General features: G+C 41.1%; 1 long non-coding RNA gene across 1 annotated transcript; it reads right to left on the reverse strand.

Annotated features, from left to right (window-relative positions):
- Window positions 1-264: 264 nt before the first annotated feature.
- Window positions 265-3,708, reverse strand: LOC140698953 (uncharacterized). Its single transcript, XR_012076964.1, has 3 exons — window positions 3,620-3,708; window positions 1,320-1,500; window positions 265-345 (listed from the first exon to the last, which is right to left on the reverse strand). It is a non-coding gene; the product is annotated as an uncharacterized lncRNA (long non-coding RNA).
- Window positions 3,709-23,021: the final 19,313 nt, after the last annotated feature.

Below are 23,021 nucleotides of genomic sequence, written 5' to 3' on the forward strand. Positions count from 1 at the left end.
CAGGGGTACTAGGGATTGGACCCAGGACCTTGTGCTTGCTAAGCACACACTCGACCACTGAGCTGTACCCTCCCCTTCTTTTTCGTTGTTGTTCTACAGGAGTTTCTGCTTAAATACAAAGCCAGATTCTCTTATCAGTTTTTTCTACTTTGAGGGACCTTTCTTTGGTGAGAACCTCCTAGCTGGAGTCTTCCTAGTTCCCAGCCTACAGCTCTCTGACCAGTGCAGAACTTCACACCTTTCACATGGTGGGCAGCTTCCTCACCGGTAATCTTTAGCAGAGTGTTAGCGTGAAGTTGCAATTTTACCAATTTGGGTAATGTCCTGAAGCAGGTTTTTTTCTTCCTTAAAATTGAAATAAAAACAGAAAGTTAAACTTTTCAACAGGAACAGATTCACAGATACAGAAAACAAACTTGTAGTTACCAAAGGAGGGAGGGAAGTGGCTGGAGGGACAACCTAGAGGGATAGGATTAACACATACAAACTACTATGCATAAAATAGACACGAAACAAGGACACACGTACAGCACAGGGAATTAGAGCCATTCTCTTGTAATAACTTGGAATGGAGCATAATCTGCAAAAATACTGAATCATTATGCCAGAAAGTAACATAATATTGTTAATCAGCTATACTTAAATAAGAAAAGATGAAAACTTTTCAAACTTTTGCTTCAAATCTCTCTGGTGAAGAAGTTTCACAGCCACTGGAGTCACAGGACAGATGCATTTTTAGAGAAACCCAAAAGAAATGGAGTCCAGCCAAAGAAGGGGGACGGAGATGGAGAGGAAACTGGAAACCATGCCAGAGGGGTGAAAGGAAGGAACTCCAGGTGTGAAATGTAGAAAAGAGAAGGATGGAAAGGGTCACTTGAAGCTGACATGGGACATGGAAGGAATGTGTTCATGGAGCCCTCAGACCTTTCTCGCTGGCAGCTCCTGGGCTCTCCCCCAAATCCAGGCCCCTCTCAGCCTCCCCATCCTTGCTTGCTGCAGGGATTCCACCCGCCATCTTCCCCGTCCATGGCTGTCTCCCCCCTCGCCCCAAATCTCTACCGTCCCGAGCCCTAACCCCCTCTGCAGTGCCGCAGTTAAGAGCAAGGGCTTCCACGTCTCATGTCTCACTACCACGGTCCACCTCTTACTGCAGAAGGACCTCGGACCATCCCTCCATCCACCCATCGGTTTAGTCACACAGTCATTCAGTATAACCAAATTCACAATGACAAACTCTTTATGCCATCTTGCTCCGTGCCTGTTGCTTCCTCTCTCCTAACGGCATGTTCATCTCAGGGTAATGATAGTCCCAGTCTCACCTTGTTGTCGCAGGACTAGAAATGGCCCCTGGGCAGGGCTGAGCATCAGGACCGGCAGGGGAGAGGTGCTCCTGAAGCAGCAGCTATTACTTGTGTGATTATCATCATTATTACTCTTTCCTGTTTCCAAAGAGGAGCATCCAGGTCCCATGTGTTTGGTAGGCTTCAGCAATGATCCCTCCTAAGAATGGATGAGATATGATAAAGCAAGTGAGTTACTCAGCCAGATGAATAATAATGTGAAGGGGGGAAGATCTGGTGGAGAGGCAGGGAGATTGATGGGACGGGGAGGCCAAGGCAGGTGCCCCAGACAGCCAGGATGTGCTCAAGGTGGAGCTGTGCATCTGATGGTGCTCGAAGTTTTTGCTTTGCTGTGTTTATTTTTGGTGCGGGGGAAATTTTTACCATTTGTGTAAGACTTACAGAACAAACAGGCCTGCAGATTTTGTTTTGGTGTTACTGACTTTGATCTCATAGCCCTCTAGTGGTCTGGTGATCTTTTCAGCAGTGGTCCTTGCCCTGTCTGAAGCCTCGTGACATGACATCGGATATCAGGGCATCTCACCCACCTAACACCACACCAATCTCTTTCTAATGGCCAGGTGTCTTTCCCATGACACCTGGGCCCCTCACAGCACAGGGCTGCCCTGTTTTATGTTCCGTGTACATGTTTCACAGTTCCTCTCCACTCTGAAGCCAAAAGTTTGAGAGCAAATTCTTCCACCTGTTCACCTCTTCATCACCCAAAGTTCCTACGGTTGCTGTATTGAACTGCAGAGAATCAAGTAGGCTAGGACCCAATAGGATAGTGTTTAAAAAAACAGGACAGGACAGGAGAGGATAAGGAAGAGTAAGGTAAGGTAGAATAACACAAGAAAACTCAGAGCTGGCAGGTATCTGTAAAGTAGAGCATACTGATATTGGAAGGTAAAATTGCATTAAAAAGCTTTGTAAAACTCTTTTGAGTGGATTACTTATTAGAACAGAAGTGGTAAAAAAAATTCTAATTGAAAAAGAACTATATTGAAAAAAGGAGTTTTTGTTTGTTCTGCTGTGCTTTTGTTTTTTGAGCGCATAGGTTTGAGCTGGTGGTGGGATTTTTTAAGTCATTGATGTGAGCCTGTATAAACACCTCTGCAGTGTCTAAGTAGCCAAAGAGAGTGTGGATTTTTGTAACGGACCAACTGCTACCCAGCATTGCTCTTTAGCTATGTTTTCATTTTATTAGAACATAATAAGCTCAACTAAAAATGTTCTAATCTGTCTGCTTTACTTAACAGCCTGGGAATAATTCTAATTATTATTGGGTTTTTATCATTGTGAGTATGGCGCACTTATTTTTGAATTCCTGGAGACTATTTAAGATGCAAATGGTGCTAGCTTTATGAATAATTGGTGGGTTGGAAGATTCATAATGAATTTGACCGCTCCCTGCCAAACACACACACACACACACGACAAAACAAAATAATTTCTTAAAAATGCAAAATGATTTACAGGGACATGGAATGAATGCTATTATATTTCTCAAAATCAGCACTGGCAACAGTGCCAGGCATGGTGGGTGAGCACAGAACCCGGCCTCACAGAGACAGCCGGACAGATGAAGGGTGTCACTGAGGACACTGTCTGTACCCAAAGAGGGTTAATCAGAAGATGGGCGGGAAGAGGGGGTGGGAGGCACAGACCGAGCAGCAGTCTAGCAGCAGGCAGCGGCGAGGCCAGGTGACAACAGCAGGTCTTAAGCAGATGTCAGGATGGTAAGTAAGAGCCCTGTTTCCAGTCAGAATAGGATCCAACAGTTTCCAGCCTTAGGAATGGGAGTTATAAGGGAAACAAATGAGTTGCGTCTCAGGGTAGGGGCAGTTCTAGGAGAAATGGGAAGTTTGGAGGGACAGTCCTGTGCAGCCAGAGCCCAGGTTTGATTCAAGCCCGAGATCTGATGGGACCAAGGTCCCGGCTCGTGAACTGTACACAGGGCAGAAGGTGCTTGCGCGCTGGTGTATCAGAGTAGGGGGATGTGAGCGAGAGCCAGGGAAGGCGACCTCACGTTAGAGCAGCACCTGCAACTTTCACACCATCTTCACCTCCATCCCTTCATTTGTCGTTACAGCTACCCCCAAGGCAGGCAGGAAGGCTATTATCATCTCTGCTTTACATTGGAGAGAAATGATTAACGGGAACAGGAGTAGCAGCTTCTGACATTGATTGAACGTTCGTCTAAGGTTGTATGTGAATAAAGCTAGGTGCTTTAGTGTTTTTAACAAGATCCTGAAGCTCAGGGCCATGAAGTGACTCACCTGTAGACTTTCAGTAAACTGGGGGGATGTGTGCTCCAAGTCTAGCCCACCATCCCTCTCTGTCCCTTCTTGTACAGGTTGAACTCCAGGTCTCTATTATTACAGAGACAAGGTCCTTCCAGCCTCTCAAGTTGTCAGAGCAGGACATGCAGGCAGGACTCAGCAGGCAGGGAACCATCTAGCTGATCATCCTTCCCACGAAACTCGCAAATGGCTGACCCTCTCTCCAGCTGAAACAAAGCAACGCGTGAAGATGAACTGTAATTCACATTCAGCCTCAGTGTTCTTACCAGCAGCTGCAGGAACAGCTGTCTCCCTCTCCGTGTGACCCTCTCCCCTTTTCCCCAGCTAACTGCTTCCAGCTAGTAGAGTAGTGATGATATTGTAAGCCTTGTCCTCTTCAGCAGCCTCTCTCCAGTTGTTATCATTCCAGGCCCTTCTTGTTCAAGGATTCAGGTTTGTTTTTTTGGATGTAGTTACCCTCTAGAGTCTAATAGTTGGGTATTTCAAAACCCCATCCAGTCACTGTTTTCTGTATAACTCAAAACCCTCCTAAGCAAAAAGAGGCTGTAAAAATAGTAGCTAATAACTGAAATATGTTTATTGAGGGCCTATCATGTGGCAAGCAGCAGACCCTGAGTTTTCAGGCCCAGTGGGAGGCTTGACCCGTGTGGAGGACCACATAACCTATGGCTAAATACTTGTACGTTATAAAAATAAAACTATTAAATAAAATGTGTTTTATCCTCCACCCTTAACAGATCATAAAAACCCAGGTGGCCAGGTTCCGCTTTAGAATTCTCGGGCTCCTCAAAGTTCCACGCTGGAACATGGTGATACAGAACCAGCCTCCAGCCCACTCTGGCTTTTCTCATCCACATCGCAAGGGGACTCAGCTCATGTGCAGATGGACACCTCCACCCACGTGTCCAGGCTCATCCACACCCCACAGGAGGAGACTCCACAGCCACTCCCCTAGCCCAGGGAGTGTACCTCACCGGGTACACATCTCCCACTCTGGAAGAATGGATGTGGGAAAGAGGCCTGTGCAGGGCAGGGGTCATGTGAGCAGGGAAGTGCGGATCCACGTCATGCCAGGCAGAACATTGCGTGTATAGCAAGACAGCAATAAATAAAGGCTATTACTCCTGCCATCATGCACGAAGCTCATTCAAGCGCTGCGTAAACCGTCGTATGCACAACACAGCACGTACAGTGCTTCACGTGGCTCGGCCTTACTTCAGTGCCTTCTCACTAAGGACCTAAAACAAGCCCGACCCAGGAATAACCAAGCCATTAGTTCCTTCTGCCTTTATCGTGAATCTTGTGTTATCCTGGTCCTTCATTATATTTGCTTCTCTTTTCTGGTCCCTGCTGGTGAACATCTCTTTCCGGCTTCTGTGGACTAGTCACAGTCTGGCGTGAAGGGTTCACACCAGTTACAGCCAACCCTCTTTCCTGTTTTCTGTTGTTCCAGTTTTCACTTTAAACACAGAGCCTTTATCAGTTGCACCACTGTAGCTCCACTAATACTGTCCCCTGTAGCAGGAGGTCTGTGCTGGGGTATGGGAAGTCAAAGTCTGCTCACTGCCCACTGCCACCCCAGGCTGCTTCTGTCTCCTTATGTTGCACCATGAAAGTAGATTGTCTGTATTTATATAGTAGAGCTATGCCTGCACATGTGGAGGGGTATGGGTGTGTAAAGGTTATTTTTTCCCTAATTTTTTAACCAGGAAAAAAAGAAACATATATATGCATATCTTTTTCTAATTCAATCTCAACACACTTTTGTTTTCCTGTGGTAAATGTTCCAGTCCTAGAGAATTTGATTTTAAAGAACAGAAACTCGTTCAAATCTTGTTTTGAAGGTCATTTATTTGTTTTTAATAGCTAGGGAGGAATTTCTTGGAATGTAGTAGGAAGAAAAAAATTGCTCCTCTCCTCTCCTTCATTCTTCTCCCCAGGAAGACTCTTGGCCCCTGGTGCCTAGAATGTCAGCCTTCACTAGGCTTTGGGTTGACGATGGGACCAACTGGGACCCCATTTTTACTCAACAGAACTGTTTCAGTGCCCAACACCTTCCAACTCCAAGTTCTTAAAAGAGAGACTCTGACTGGCCCAGTTCACAGGTTCAGATGTCCAGCTCTGGACCTACCAGCTCTGGTCATACCAGCTCTTCAATGATAACTGTCTGATTTCACATAAGGGACTTGACCTTCTAGGACGAAGTCACCTTCCTGATGTGTGAAGCAAAAATAATCATTCTTAACTCCAGTGAGGCAATGGGATTGGTAATGATTGATAATCTTATCCTTTGCCTTTGCTGTTATTCAGCTATTCACTCATTCATTTTATCCAGAAAGATGGCTATTCATCATCCATATGTCTTAGATTATATTTAAATTACTTTTCTTCACATTTTATAATACTTTTTGGAAAAATAAAAATATTATTAAGCACCAGTATCCCAAGAAAAGTATAATTATGGATAATTGTGTGATTGTAAATTAGCTGGGGAAAAGGAGGAGAGGGTAATTATAAAATTAAACAATCATTAATAGTTTGATTTAATTGTAGGTCTTTTAATTTTCTTATGAGGAAGCTTATTTTAACAATGTCAAACTCGTTTTTGTGTGGTGTAACACACACAAACTACAAAATCGTAAGGCTTTTTGATCAGCACCTCTTGATGTAACTCAAGACCTTGAATACGCAGGGGAAAGAAGACCAATGTTCTTCTAAAACCTGACAATTTCTGGGTCCAAGTCCATAAATGCTACACCCGCCAACAACTTTAATCCCCACAGCCACCCAGGGAAGGAAGGCAGGAGGTTGGGATCCCTGTGAATGGTGATGAAGCCACTGCTTCTAAAAGTGAAGCTGTCTATCCAGGGCCACATCCCTCATAAACAATCAGGCAGGAACTGGGATCTAGATTTGTCTGCCAGGAAAACCCAGCTATAATATCACCCATTGCTACTTAGAAGTCCTTTGTGAAACTCTCATATTCCTTTACAAAAGGGTTATTTAGTATCAAGAAGCCACTGAGGTTTAGCAATGATTAGAGTTCTCTGGATAAAACTTGTAGATTTTTCTTTCATAAGCACTAGACTTTACCTTATCATTCCCTGCTTTACAGTTCATTTTTTTCTAATATACCAGAGAGAGTCCCCTAGAATATGGAGAAGTGTCTGGAAAAAATAGGACTTGATGCAGTCTGAAATCGCCACCGCACCTACACCTAGAAATTAAACACTGAATCATGCTCCTTCCTTTACTCGTCTGTGAAAAAAATCTCAGCACTGACTTTCCAGCTTTTCACAGAGCCCCTTCTCTGGGTGCCGGCCGTGGAGTGAGCCTCAGACCCGTGGCCTCGCACCCGAGTGCTTGCTGCAGTAATGGGGACTAACTCTCGGTCCTCTTCTCCCTTTCTGTCTTTTGCTGATGAAACTCTACAATTTACAGAATTTATTAACATTCTTTATAAGTCTTAGGAGGATAAGAAAGTGGAGTTCAATGCAGAATAAATAGCCCAGCTCTGCCATATTAAAAAATTATCTCCAGATTTATTTGTGCTGTGGAAAAGTGGTGGGAACGGGGCAGTAAATGTTACTTATTGGGCGCTCTTGGCGTTTAAGTGCTTCTCCCGCATTACAGAGTAATACCCGCACTGCCCGGGCAGTGTCTCAGAGTGTTAATTACCTTTCTGGAGGCTGTGGTGAGGGTTCTGGAACGAGGAAGGGGTAGACAGGGGCAGTTAGTAGATGTAGGCAATATAGTTACCTGGTGTGCTCCAGGCTCCAGTCTTGGAGATTAGTTCCCAGGCTGGACCTAAAATCATCATTCTTTTTCATTCAGATCATTTTTTTTTCCTTAAAAAACATGCACGGGCCGTGTTGATATCTTCACGGCAGTCATCCAAGTACATGTTGTATGTGAGACAGATGAAGCAGAGCCAGTCTTTTCATGCTAAGGCTTTAAAGAGAAGGAGAGGGAGAATTAAAATACACAGTTGATTCCAGAGCACCTACCGGCCACCATTCTTCAAACACGGTCACTGTCTGAAGACGTTAAGTGCAGGAGGTGGCCGAGGTGACTGCCTTTTATTTACTTGGACAAGTCTTGCATCCTCTTTGAGCATCTGCTTTTTCGTTAGTAAAATCGTGGGACTGTCTTGCTGTAGGAGCACAGAGGGTGTGAGCAGGGGTGACACTCAAAGGATTTAACGGTTCATGAAGCGTTGAGTACTGAGTAGTCAGAAGGATCTTAGCACTAGAGCAGGGTCCAAAGGCATCCGCCGTGCCATGTGGTAGCACTTTGGCTGCTGAATCAAGGAGAGGTCGAAGGGGACCTAAAGAAGCAGGGGGCCAGGAGAAGGAGTAGGGATCAGGTGTCTTGGAGCAACAGCTATTTACCAATCTCGATAGAATTATTTATATGTTAACATCCTGTACTGTGATTTCTGTACATACTAGTTAAATAGCCTAGGGTTTGGAGATTAAATAAGTTCATCAATGTAAAGTGTTGAGCATTTGGCCCCTGCTCAGAGAAGCAGGCACCCCGCAGGTGCAGCTGGCTTCTTTCCTCTCCCTCCGTCTAACTGCCCACCTCCCAGCCCACACGTCCCCCTGTGCTATACAACAGACCCTGGTCCACACAGCCTGTCTCTCTTCGTAGTGTATTTTGCAGGCATGGAGAGTTTCAGCTTGATTCTCAAAACATATGAGTCAAAATTCCTATTCATGCCTTTGCAAGTACGTCTCCACACTGGCTTTGCAATTGGCAGTGTGGCTGAGGTTGCCTGAGACCAGGGCTCCCAGGGCATGAGGTGGCTCTGCCATAGTAGGGAGCAAAGACCACAAGTATCAGCAGACCTGAATCTGAAAATGATGATGAGGCTTTGCACAAGCTGCTTCCCCTCGCTGAGCCTCAGCCTCTCACCTGAATAAAAGAGAGCAGTGGATTTGGGTGAGATTGGGGGTTCTCGACCATGGCTCCACAGAGAACCACCGGGAAGATTTAAAATATTCTGTCTGTGTGCCACTCACAGAAACTCTGATTTAAGTGGTTTGGGGTGAAGCCTGGACTTTGGGATTTTTAAAAAGCCCCTAGGTGATACTAATGTGTACCAAACATTAAGAACCTTGGACAAGATGATCTTTAAGCTCAAGTCCTGCTCAATATATTCAATTAGTCCCTGATTCTTATGTCCTTAAAGCCTATCAGAAAACTGCCTTCATGTAATCATGTAGTGTTTTCTAAACAATCAGGCAATAAAAGGCCTGAGAGCTGAGGAATCAGACAGCTTTAGTGCTTGTCCGGTATCAATACCTTCTGCTGTGTTATCACCAGAGCTTATGTGTCTGTGTGTTCAGGATTTGGGGCCGTTTTGTCTTATTTTGTTGACATTTTGTTAAAGCAGACAATTTCTCATAATGAAACTAAAATGGTGATTTATAGTGACTCCAACATCTCTGAGGAATGACTGAGAAAGAGCAAAATTCAGTTACTCTGTGTCGTTGTCCTGACAAAATTGTCTTCTCTGAGCTAAAGTCTTCTAGCTAACTCCTGCGATTGCTGATTCCAGGGCTTTGCAAGACTTCTTTTTCTTTTTTTTAACAAAATCAAATAGAAATTCATGTGCCTGATGGATAGTTATAGAAAGAAATGGTGAGATATAAAGACTATAAAGCAAGCTGGTCTCTAATGGTATTAAGTTCAACGCATGTTGGTTTCTCAAGTGACTTTTATGAACTAATAACCAGCACGGAGGTGGAGGACAAGGGCTTCAGCTGCAGCTCTGCATTTACTGTCTGAAAGCAGAGGCCTTGCCCATAGCCAGCTCTGATTCTCCTCCTTCTTTGATATTGCAGCTAACACATAGGGAAGATACAAAATGGTGGCCATGAAAAACAGGAAGAATTTGAGAAGAGGGGACTTTGAAAAATCTGAGAAAGGGGTCTCATTTAGTTCTCTCCCTTTAAAGATGAGGAAACTGAGCCAGGGTTACTGAAGTGACTTTTTCAGTATTATACAGCTAGTTACCAGGCAGAGCTTGAACTCCATCCAAGGTCAGCTGGCACCCAGCCCGGGGCTCTCTCCTGTACATCACAGCAGACCAAATGGAAGCCAGGACTTCAGTCAGCCTCAGGAAAGCCCCTGCCGCAGTGGCTTAAACAAGTCAGAGATTTGCCTCTTGAATGTAACCAGATCAAGGTGTCAGGCTGGTGATGGTGCCCAGTGATGCTATCAGGGACCCAGACTCTACTCATTTTCGGCTCTGCCTTCCTCTTCATGATGCCTGGAGCCCAGCTACCTGAGTTCACATTCCTTCCTTGATCACTTAACTACGGAACCTTGGACAAATCACTTCATCTTTCTCTGCCTCAGCCTTTATATCTTTAAATACAATTGTTAGGAGATTTAAATGAGTTTTTCTATAGAAAGTCATTAGAAATATCTAATACTTATTAGAAATAAATATATCAGCTCTTACTGTTACAGTTGTGGTTTTGATGCTACAAGATAGCTCCAGGACCATCAGCCATCACGGGAGCTTTCTAGACAGAAAGAAGGGAAAAGCATCCTTTTTTTTTTTTTTTTGCCAAACTTTGCCTTTTTATTCAGCCCTTGACCTCCAAACATGCTCAATGATACGGATATGATATAATGATGTTCCAGATCAGGGGATAAGAATAGATATAATTCACTGCACAGTGTAAGGAAATGTTGTCCCAAGATACCAAGTTCCACCTGAACTCTCTCATCACACCAGGTGTCTTCCTATGACCTACCAAAGGGAAAATCTTGTGTTCAGAGGGTCAGGGTGGACCAGCCAACATTGTAAGCAGCGGTACTATGGGAAACTATCTTTAGCTCATCCTGCAAGCCCCAGTAAATAAGAGTTTACTCTACATCTCTTAAAGACATATCATCCTCACTCAAAAGAGTGAGCAAAAGATTCTCATTTCCTGACAAGGTCAAAATGATTAGTGAGTGATGCTCTGAGATATGTGTATGTCAACAAGTCCCTGAATAATATCATGTGTGCATGTTTTACATCACTTGTGAGCATGAACTCTCCGTGTTTACCTATTTCTTCACCCTGTGTCTACTGTGCTAATACATGTATGCATGAGCATGCATAAGAACAATGTAATCCCAAGGCCAAATTATTTTCAGACATTATTAAATCCAATTCTTAATATTTCACTATCGGAATTCTACTACTCAGTTATAAACTCTGTTGCTTTCCTGGGACGTAATGACTTCCCTGGCACTAGAGGAGTGCAGGCAATATCTGAAAATCCACTTGACAGAGCTGTAGGGGAAGGAATTCAAGTTTCAGAGGCTGGAAAGGGGTGAGGAACAGGGCAAGAGCTGGATTAGATAACCCCTAAAGGGGATTTTAAACTTTGTGAATGTGTGTGTGACATATCATCCATCCCTTTTTATCGTATAGATAGATAAATTTTTTGAACTTTCATTTGGCTATTTTATACAGTTTTCAATTTTCTACTGAAATTCTTACTATTTTTTTTATTCCCTTGAATGCATTAAGCATAGGTGTTTTAAATGTTTCTATTTTACAGCTCCAGTATCTGGATCCCCCCATAAGCCTGCTTCTTTTGTGAATTATTTCTACTGGATTTCAGTCCTGTCTCTTATCTCTTCTTATGCCTTGTTATTTTCTACTGAAAGCTGGTCATTTAAAAAAAATATGGATTTAATTTAAATTTAGGATAATGTATGTTCCTCCAGAAAATAGGTACATTGGCTTTGGGCAGATTTGTTAGTGTTAGTAGCTGTCCTGGATCATTCCAGTCTGAGATTAAGATGTTTGGAAGCTAGACTTCATTCTTTTGGAGTGAAAATGTATTCTGGTTCATCATTGCTCCTAGCTGTAGACTTTCAGCTTCTCAGCAGGAAATAAAGCTGTTTATTAGAATCACCCCACATAGTTTAGGGAGCTTACACGTTATGTTTTGCCCTTAATTCTATTGGAATCTGCTAGGGGAGTCTGTTGAATCTCTTTACAACCTCTCAGCTTCTTAAATGCCTCACCCAGAACCAGCAGACACTTCTAGTAGAAAAGCTACCCTACCCACTGGGCTCGTTTCTCCAGATTTCTGGGGTTTTCCCCCTGAATTTTAGACCTATAATTCTTCAATGACTGTGTAGCTCTCCACTTCCTTCAAACTATATTGCTCATTTTGGTTTAGCTTCTCTGGTTATTCATAACAGGATGGTTACCAGTGTCTCCCTTATCTAACTAGCTAGCCATAGCCTGTACTGCAATTCACTTTTTTTCCCCTTAGCAGTACACCTTGACAATTTTTCCATGTTAGTGTGTGTGTATCTGCTTTATCCTTTTTTATTATTTCAGTCTATTACGTTGTATAAGTATATGCCGCTTTATTTAGACAGTTTCCTGTTGATTGGGCATTTAAGTCATTCACAATTATTCATAGCAACCATTGTTAGGCATGTGTGTGAATGTATAACAAAAATTCTAGAAATGGAATTGCTACATGTGATGAAATTGTCATCAAAAAAATTGTACCAATTTACATTTCCACTAGCAGTGTGTGAGAATGTGCGTTTTCCCATAGGCTTACCACTACTAGATTTATCAAACTTGTAAGTATTGTAGTCAGCTTTGAACTGTGCTTCCAGATTCCATTCTCTTTCCCCTCCAGTCCAGTTGTGGACACGTACATGTATAAACTACAGAAGCTGGTCATAGCATTTCCCTCTTTGAAAATGCTTTGCCTCCCCACAGACAAAGGGTGATTGCATTTGCCCGGCCAGCCCTACTCCCTAGCTGTCCCAGCCTCATCTCCGTACAACTCTACCCTTACGCTACTAGCTGTATGCAAAGTTTTCTAAATATGCCATGTTTTCCCACACCTTGGCACCTTTGCAAATTCTCCTCCTTCTCTCTGGAATTACCTTTCCTCTTTTACACATGTAGGAAAAGATAAACTCCCACTTCCAGCTCTCAGGTTGCGTATTAATTCTTTTGAGAATCTTTCTCCTACAAGCTTTACTGCTCCCCACCCAACCCCCAGACACAGGATGCAGACTCAGTTTCTCTTGTCTTTACATCACCACTGCTCCCTATAAACACCTTTTTTGTAACACTTAGAACACTGCGCCTTATATACTTGTAAGTCTCTTTTTTCCCACTGTTAAATTATGAGTTTTTTCATATGTCTTAATCATACTTCCCACTCCTATGCCCAGTGGAATACCTGGCACAGAAATAGTGCTCAAAAATAATTTTTCAAAGAATAAATTCAGTATATGTTACCTCTGCAAAATGCTCCCATTACAAGTGTTTTCAAAACAGCCTCCAAGTCCCCAGGACTGGGAATTCTTTGAGCAAAGTTCTGTTTGGCCTAGATTTAGCATTCAAATTTCAGACTAAGTGGACTAACACTCAGGGGGACGACGATGGAGGTTTGAGTTATTAGGTAGAATTTATACCTCGGGCAACAGCGTTGCCTTCAGTACCTAAAGCCATTTGTGTTCTGGACTGTAGGGCTTCAAATAAAATTAGAAGTTACTGGGAATTTAGACTCCTAAGCCCTTCACAAACAAACAAACAAAAACAGGTGTACATTTGGTAGCCCTGACTGTGCAACTCTCATCAAAATAGGCAGATGTTTGGCATGGAGTTTGACCCCTAGTGTGGGACCCTTCTTGCATCACTCTTCTTCATATAGTCCCTCTGAAAAACGACACTTATTTTTAGACAGATCTTCGGCAGACAGAATTTTTACCCTGTTAATAGAAAACCTAGGAGAAGAAAAGTACAAGTGATTTATTTGCTTTAGGAAAATGGATCTGCGTGCTCACCGAGGAATATTTTATCACTCCGAGGAGGGGATACTTTCAGCCTGTTTCAGGGCTGTGTAGCACAGGACCCTGGAGACTGTAACGACACCAGCCATGATTGTAATCCGTGACTCATCTTCTCCCCTGAGGGGCTCTGATTTGCTACACCCCAGTGGCTCGTCCATTTGGAACCTCGTGTGATTGGATTCTCCTCCTGACTAGATGTTCCCATCTAAGCAGCAAAGACAACATCCATCTCCTCAGATTGCTAGAGACATGATAATGCCTGTGGTAAATGTGGTTTTCGTGTTATTCATTTGAATTCAGTGCAGTTCTCAGAGTCACAGGGGCCTGGAATGGAAGAAATGTTAAAGACCTTAGCGATTCTTGAATTTTCTCTACAACATCCCCACCAGGTGGTCATACCACCTTTATTGGAGCATCTCCCAGGATGAGTGGGCTACCATCTTCCCTCGTGTTATTTAGGAAGTTCTTCCCTTATATCAGTTAAGAAGAAACATGTTTCTTGGCTGTTTCTATATATGGACACTAGGAGGAAATTTAATCTTCCTTGGGGTTTCTATCCTGATATTCCTCCTCCTCCTCCTCTTCCTCAGTTCATTAGAATTAATCTAACTTCTTTTTTAATTTATTTTTTATTGAAGTATAGTTGATTTACAGCAAAGTGATTTAGTTATATCTATCTATCCACTTATATATTCTTTTTCAGATTCAATTATAAGTTATTACAGGAAATTGAATATAGTTCCCTGTACTATACAGTAGGTCCTTTTTTTTTTAATCAATTTTATATGTAGTTGTGTATCTGTTAATCTTAAACTTCTAATTTAACCTTCCCTCCTACTTTCCATTTTGGTAACAATAAGTTACTTTCCTATGTCTGTGAGTCTATTTCTGTTTTGTAAAGAAGTTCATTTGTATCATCTTTAGATTCCACATATAAATGATATCATATGATATTTCTCTTTGACTCACTTAATATGATCATCTCTAGGTACATCCATGTTGCTGCAAATGGCATTATTTCATTCATTTCTATGATTCAATAATATTCCTTTGTATATATCTGGAAAACACGAAAACTCTAATTTGAAAAGACACCTGCACCCCAGTGTTCATAGCAGCACTGTTTACAATAGCCAAGGCATGGAAGCAACCTAAATGTCCATTGACAGATGACTTGACAAAGAAGATGTGATATATATAGATATATTTATCTGTCTCTATATATATATATACACAATGGAATATCACTCCTTCTTTATATATTAACTACTATATATAAAATAGGTTAAAAATCGCACAGGAAACTATATTCAACATCTTGTACTAACCTTTAATGAAAAAGAATATGAAAATAAATACATGCATGTATATGTATGACTGGGACACTGTGCTGTACACTAGAAATTGACACATTGTAACTAATGGTACTTCAGTTAAAAAAAAGAGAACTTTGCAAAGGCATGGAGTTGCAGGAAACATTATTTATTCTGGGAAGAATATTTTCATAAGATTAAAATGTAGGAGACCATCAAGTAACAGATGTTTATGGGGTAGAACTCATAGTCTTGGTACAGAATTTGGGTTTTATCCTGTCAGCAGTGGGTTGCTCTTGAAGGCCTTTGGTCAAGAGTAAAGTCATCTGATTAGAATTTTAGGAATACTTCGCAGTGACTTTGTGGAGAATGGAGTAAAGCAGCAGCAAAATTCATCACCAGAGGACCTCCGTGAGGACTATGTTACTATATGGCCTTCCCACTCTTTCTCCTTAATGTATCTGAGTCATTCGTGCAGAAATTTAGAGTTAGCCATTTGGCAGTCAGACTCCAAAAGGAATCAGAATGCCTGGAGAGATCATTGTTGCATTTTCTCTTTTTCTCACTGCTATTTTGGCAAGCCCCAGAGAGAAACAGAATCCAGACCTCAGAAATCAGCAAGCAGCACCCTTGCCGGCTGTCTCCTGCCCACTCCTACAGTGCTTGCTCTTTTCACTGTAAAGCCTGCTGGAGGTTCCTGGTAATTAGCCTTGGCTTCATTGTGCAAACGCCCCACCAGATTGTCTGCCGTCTCTTTCAACCTAGCTTCTGTGTGTGTGTTCGTGGACGTCTTCCTGCCCAGTTTCCCTGGAATAATGTGTGCGAGTGTGAGAGTTGTTTCCATGGTCACAAACTTCCGAAGCCAAAAATGGCTTATTCCGGGACATTTTTGGAAAATGTGGTGATCCACCTGAGGTGTGCAAGTCATGCTTGAATTGCAAGCTTTGTCAGCGTGAGCACTGCAGTTTGCTGAGTGTGGCCAGCCTCGAGCAAGTCCAGGGTGAGTGTACCTGTCGTGTGTGGTGTAGATGCTGCCTTGTATCAGGACCTTTTTCTTGCCAGGAGCATAGTAGTTTATCAAAAGTTGTTGTAATGGACAACAACTTTTGTCCATTTTGTCCATTGTTGTTTTAATGGACTTTTCTGGAAAAGAAAGCTTTGTGTGTGCTCAGGTAACATGGAAGATAAATTCATTCAGCAGACCTGTTGGTGCCTTCCATGTACTAGAAACATGAAGGTGAATAAGACCAATACATGATCTTATAACTCCACTGTAACATTAATAATGACCACCCTACACTGAGTGCTTACTATTTGCAGCTTACTATAGGAGATGCTTTCCATTTGTTACCTCCTCAATCCTCAGAAAATCTCTGTGAAAGAAATACAATCATCTTAATTTCAGAGAAGAAAACTGGAGTATAGAAAAGTTCAATAACTTGACCAAGTTCACATAGTGACTACGTGTCAGAGCTGGGAATCTACATGAAATCCATGTAATTCTGACATCCGTGTGATTTCATTGGGTTTCCTCACTGAAGATGCAGTCAGTGAAGTGAGGACATGCAAGTCCAAGTGATCATTGATGATCCTAAAATGCCAAGAAAATACAGAAGGAGCCTGGGATATCAGAGGAGGCATCAATGAAGGGAAGATACTTGAGAATTCTACCTGGTAAATAGGAGTCTGGGGAAAGAGCAAGGGGATGAACATTTTGAGAAAAGATGTGGGAAGAACTGAAGTTGAGAACAGATGACTTCTAAATGGTGGATGTTCCAATGGCTGGCATTGAGAGGAACTGTGAGAAGAGTTCAATCTGGCAGGAATGGATGCTGTTTGGAAGAGAGTGGCAGAGAAGACTGGAAATGTAGTTTGGAGTCAGATTCTGAAGGATTCTATTTAGGATGATATGAATTTAGGTTTTTATCATGCGACCAAAATGTCTTCTGTGGATTGGTCACAGAACTATCTGATGGGTCTTTTAAAAATACAGATATCAAGCCACAACCTGGGACATGCTAATCTATTTGGACAGTGATCATCGAATTTCAGTAACAGAATCACCTGAAGTGCTATTAAAAAGTAAGTACAGAGACCCTACCTCTGTATTTTTACCAAGTTTCCCAGACATTTCTAAAACCCTCTAACATTTGAGAATTACTTGTCTAGGGTAATAAGAAATAAGAAACGCTGTTTTTAACAGTTCTCCAGGTGATTTCTACATGCTGCCAGATTGGGTATTTACAGGCATAAACAGCAGAAAACCAGTAGAAGTCTTGCTGTTATAATAGTTGAGAGTAAAAATTGCCGTGATAAGTCATTAAAATACTAACATCATATTAAAGTTAAAAACCATATTAAGGTCTGATGTCAGAGGAGGACTCCAGAAAAATCAGTGTACCACTGCAGACCCAATCTCTTTATCTATAAAATAAAAATAACTATAGGACCTGTCTCATGCAGTTCTTGTAAGGTGAAAACTAGGGCTACATCCCAGACAGTTATAGGTACACTTTCTTTCACTAAAAAAAATAATTTTCATTTTAAAAATTTTATATGAATGGGATCACATAGAATGCGGTCTTTTTTCAATCAGGCTTCCTTCTCTCAGCCTGGTTGTTCTGAGATTTATTCTTGTTCATACATGTATTAGCTGTTAATTCCTTTTTGTCAGGAGTGGTATTCCATTGTACAGACTTGTGCCAGGGTTTATTTATTCATTCCTGTATTGGTGGACATTTGGGTTGCTTCCAGATTGGGGGTGTTTCAAATAAAACTTCTATGAACATTTATGTAAAAAGAAAATAACCTTGTATATGCGTGTACGTGTGTGTGTGTCCGTCCACGCACCTGTGTGCATGTACGTACACAGAGTAGTTGCTTAAAGATTCCTTCTAACACTCCATACCTGCAACAAGTACTAGTCTTTTCTACTTGAGATTGTCCCCTTTCTACCTTGGAGATGGACTTGAACATTATTTCATTACATCCACCTAAACATTTCTAGGGTGGAAAGAAAAAAAAGAATGAAGGAGTCACCACCCTATCACTAAACTGAGGAAGTGCAACTTTGAATCTCTGCAAGCCATCACCTTCCCTCTGTCTTAGCTTTAAAACCATCACATCTCGGCTTACTATTCTTAAAGGTCAAGTCCACACCCCCTAGGCTATTCAAAGCCGCCTGGGAATTGACTTAACCTGCTTTAGGTTGTACCACTCTCATCTGAACATCCAACCACCCAGCCCCTCCAAAAGGCTTGCTCTTTCCTGAACCAGCCTTGCTCTCTGTTCAGTGAGCCTTGCATAGAACATGATTCCTGTCTGGTCTGCCAGGTGAACACTTTGCTTGACCTCCCAGTGCCGCCTTCTGTGTAGATCCTTACTGACTCGTCAGTATTTGGGCAACTGGTTCTCCTCGACTTTTCTGCTGTAGTGCTGATTATGCTGCCCTGGGACTGATTGTGATATATCCATCTCCGTCCCTGTCTTTCTCTTTTTGTATTCCCAGAGCCTTGTGCAGAATCTAGAACGTAGTAAGTATGCAAAAACAAGCTCATTGTCAAGTTTCCAGCTAGTTTCTTGAACCTCAACTCCATCTCAAAGATGTTGCAATCATGCTTAATAAAAGTAATGAATGCCAACCTAAGCTGATCTCAGCTTCCTGATCTGAAATTTGCCTTTTCCCTTCTCTCGATGCTGCTTCAGTTTCGCTAGGAAGTCTCTGAGATTTCAAAAGGAGCTCCCAGCTTGCAAAATTTACATTTTGGGTGAGTCGTTGTTTCTCCTTTTTGCAGAAGTCTTTGCCTTGATTGGGATTTAGTTGCTCAGGTTGGCTTTGAAAAAGCATGTACACTGGCATGAACAATATTTTCAAATCTTTGGTCTTCAATTAGAAGATCACTGAGGTCTTCCCAGCCAAACAACTTCAGCAGAGAAAATCTGGGCAGTCAGTCAACAAATATTTAACTATTGTGAACCAAATACTCTTTTAAGCTCTAAAGCAACAGACTAACAGAGACAGTTCGCATCTTCAAGAAAATTCCATTCTGGGGAGAGAGGCACTAAATATATAGATGAATGAAAAGTGCTGTAACATTAGATTCTGAGACGTGCCATGATGGGAAAAATACGGGGGGATAATGGTGGAGGAACTGATTAGCTAGGGAAGTGGGGAAAGGCTTACGTGAGGAGGTGATATTTGAGACCTTTCAAAGAGAATTCGGCTATGGCCACTTCTTGGAAGAAAGCACTCCAAGTGCAAGATGTAATATCAAAGGCCCTGCAGTCGAAATGAGTTTGGCATGCTCTTGGAACAGAGAAGCCACTGCAGCAGAAACACAGGGAACAGGAGAAGAGTGAAAGGGGTTGAGTTAGGAGATAGGAGGGTCCAGACACGCAGAATCGTGTAGACCGCCACAGTTTGGATTTCATGGTGGTGGCAATTGGAAGAAATTACAAGATTTTAGCAAAGTGGTCTAATCCCCTTCAAGCTGTCACATGTCCACTCCCTCTGACTGCTGTTATGGAAAATAGACCATGGGAGGGGCTGCAAGAGCATAAATAAAGAGGCCAGTTAGCAGGCTGGTGCCAGGGTCCAGCTGAAGAACAGAGGTGGCTTTTAGACTAGGGTTGTGGCAGTGGAGATGGTGAGGAAGATCACATTTCAGGTTGTTTTCTAAGTTTGGAGTCAACAGGAAAAAGGGCAATCAGGAGTGACTTCTGAATATTTCTGTGTGAGCAACTGAATGGATGGTGTAGCAATTTGCTCAGATGGGGCGGGCTTGAGAGAATCTGTTTCATGTGTTCAGGGGCGTGAAGAATCTGCTTCAGTCATACTGTCTGAGATGTTTGTTTGACATTCAGGTAGAGATATTGAGTAGGTAAGTGCTAGTCAGTGCGTGATTAGGATTTAAGGCTGTGTATAGAGATGAGATATGAAAGAAAGATAAGATAGAGAAAAGAAAGTTGTCTACCACTGAGCCCGAGGCCTGCAACATTTAGAATTCTGAAAGAGAAGGAGGCTCTAGGAAAGAAAAATGAGAAGCTCTGCCTGTGGAGGAGGATGAAAAGCATAGGAGCGTGACGTCATGGGAGCCAAAGAAGAAATTTTTTCAAGAGTGGAAAAAGGACAACATGAAGGGGAAAATGCTGCTGCAAAATAGAGTAAGATAGAGGAAGACTACCGACTGTGCAAGGTCTAGATGTCTGCTGAATCTCAGTGCCATAAGTAATACATGATTCTAAATTGTGATTGGAGCAGCAAAGCAAAAGAACAGTAAACTAGGAGAGGTACTAATGTGGCAAATTGATGTTGGAAGAGAGTCAAAGGGACCATAGGAAATAATATACAAGGTGGAATATGGAGCATGAATAGAATTATCCAAGAACATACTCCAGGTAAAAGGAAGAGAGCTTGTGAAAGTTAAAGACGGAAGAGGGACTGATATGTCACAAGAGCTAAAATCCCAGTATGGCCAGGCGGCCAGGAACAAAGTGGAAAGAGATGAGGCTGACAAGATGGACAAGGACCAGATTGTGTTGATCCATGTTTCCCGAATTAAGGAGTTTGTCTTTTAATCTAAACACACTTGATGATTTTTAAGTACAAGAGATACATGGTCTGGTGTATAATTTTTAAATATTATTTTTTAAAGTATTACTTCTGCTTTGTGGAAAATAGATTTTGAAGAAGCAAGAATAGAAGTTGGGAAACCAATTAGGAAACTATAGCAGGAGTCTGGACAAGAAACAATGGTACCTGGGCCGCGGTGCTGGCAGAGAAGATGTAGGAGAGAGGAAAGAATCAAATGTACTTGGAAGTTGGAAGGCAGATATTAATTCCAAGTTCACACAGTCTGTCCGAAAAATAAAGGTGATAATATATGTGAAAGGCAATCATAAGATCTGATACAAAATAATCATTCAGTGAGTTATAAAATTTCCTTTCTCAATTCCTATGTTCCAAACATTGTACTGAGCCCCTGAAGTTGGAAGGGAAAGTGCGTGGAGACAGTATACAAATGGCAACAAAGCAAGACAGCTAAGAGAACAGGTTTAGAAACCAAGCAGATATGAGATTAAGTCCTGAATCTGCAACTCATTAGCCCTGTACTTAGAAGACAGCGTTGCACACAGTAGATGTTCAATATTTTTTTTAATGGCAGGGTGATTACATGATTTTGGACAAGCTCTACATTCTCCCTAAAACTTAGTATTCTCCTTATTAAAATGGAAATAATAATAATAATAATAATAATAATAATAATAATAATAATAATACTGACTCAAGGAATTACAATAAGGAATAAACAAGACCAGATATGTGAAACTTACTAGAATATTAAATGAGGTAATGTATGAAAAACTGTCTGACATGTAGTAAGTACTCAACAAATTAGCAGCAGCTGCTAGTACAATTGACATTACAACTCCTATTGACACTGGTATTAGTATTGTCTGGTAATTAGCAGAGAAAAATGTCACTATAAAAGTATGCAGATTCAGACTACGAAGGATTTTATGTGCGATAGTGGAAACTAAAGTCATTGGTTTGGAGCTTTCATTTCTAATATAGGTGTTTACCACTGTAAATTTCCCTGTTAAATACTGCTTTAGCTGCATTTCATAAATTATTAATACTGTGTTTATTTTCATTTAGTTAAAATATTTTTGATGTTCCTTGACCTATGAGATATTTAGATGTGTATTATTTCATTTCCAAATATGTGGGGATCTTCCAGAAGTCTTTGTTATTGATTTATAATTTGATTCCATTGCAGCCATAGAATACACGTGGTATAACTTGAATCCTCTTATATTTATTGAGACTTATAATATAGTTCATAAAATAGTCAATAGTGGAAAAAGCATGCTTAAAAGTGTATATTCTGCTGTTGTCACGTAGTGAGTCTACAAACTCAATTAGTAGAAGTTTGTTGACAGCAGGTCGATCGATTAGATCCTTATTGATTTCCTTTCTACTTTGTCTATAAATTACAAAGAGCAGAGTGTGCTGACAATATTTATAGATTTGTTTATTTTTCCTTGCAGTTCTGTCAGTTTTTTTTTTCCATACATTTTGAAGCTTCATTTCTTAGGTGTGTAAATATTTAGGGCTCTCCTCTTGCTGAAATGGCCCTTCATCATTATAAGAAGTCTCATTTCATCTCTGGTTGCCTACTGTTTCTGACATTAATATATACTATACTTTCACCTTTTTAATATTATTAGCATCCTTTTTATTATTATTAGCATTGTATTTTTTCTGTCCCTTAAGTTGTAACATATTTGCGTTTCTAAATTTAAAGTGTAAATCTTACAAGCAGCGTATAATTGGGCCTCCCTTTTTTTTTTCTTTAACTGCCGTTTGGTAATCTCTCCCATTTAATTGACATTTAATCATTTAATGTGATTACTGGCTGATTAGGTTTAAATCTAGTAACTTGCTATTTGTGTTCTACTTGTCTAATCTGTTCTTGTTCCACTTCTTTTTCTGCCTTCTTTTGGATAAATTGAATATTTTGTGATTCTTTTTTTTTTTTTCTTTGGTTAGCAATAACTCTCTTTTGTTATTTTAGTTATTGCTTTGGGTTTTATAGTATACATCTTTTAAGTTATCACAATCTTTCTTGAAGTAATATACCATTTTACCTAGGATAATACATAATACACTATGTATGATTTATTTATCTATAATTGATTATTTCTTTATTTTTATGCTTTAAATTGTTTTTTAAGAATTTAGGGGAAAGAGAAAGAACAAAGCACCTTTCCAGTGCTCTTTATTACTTTGTATGGCTACAGACTTCTATCTGGGATACTTTTCCTTTTGTCTGCAAGACTTTCTTTAATATTTCTTATAGTGCAGGTCTGTTGATAACAAAATCTTTCACCTTAATTATCTCTGGAAAACAAAACAATATTTATTTGGACTCCATTTTAGAAAAATATTTTCACTGGATATAGAGTTTTAGGTTGACAGTTTTTTCTTTCAGTGCTTTAAAGATGTACCACTGAGATGATTCATGTCCATGTTCACCTGAACGCCATGGTCCCCACCCCAAATCCTTTTAAGGTTATCTCTTTGCTTTTGGTTTGCAGCAAATTGATTAGCTTATGTCTTCGAGTAGTTTTCTTCAAGTTAGTTCTTTCAGGGATCATTGAGCTTCTTGTATATATGCTCTATAGTTTTCATCCAAGTTGGAAAAATTTTGGCCATTATT

The sequence above is a fragment of the Vicugna pacos genome, chromosome 10 (genome assembly GCF_048564905.1).
Source record: "Vicugna pacos chromosome 10, VicPac4, whole genome shotgun sequence".
Lineage (NCBI taxonomy): Eukaryota > Metazoa > Chordata > Mammalia > Artiodactyla > Camelidae > Vicugna > Vicugna pacos.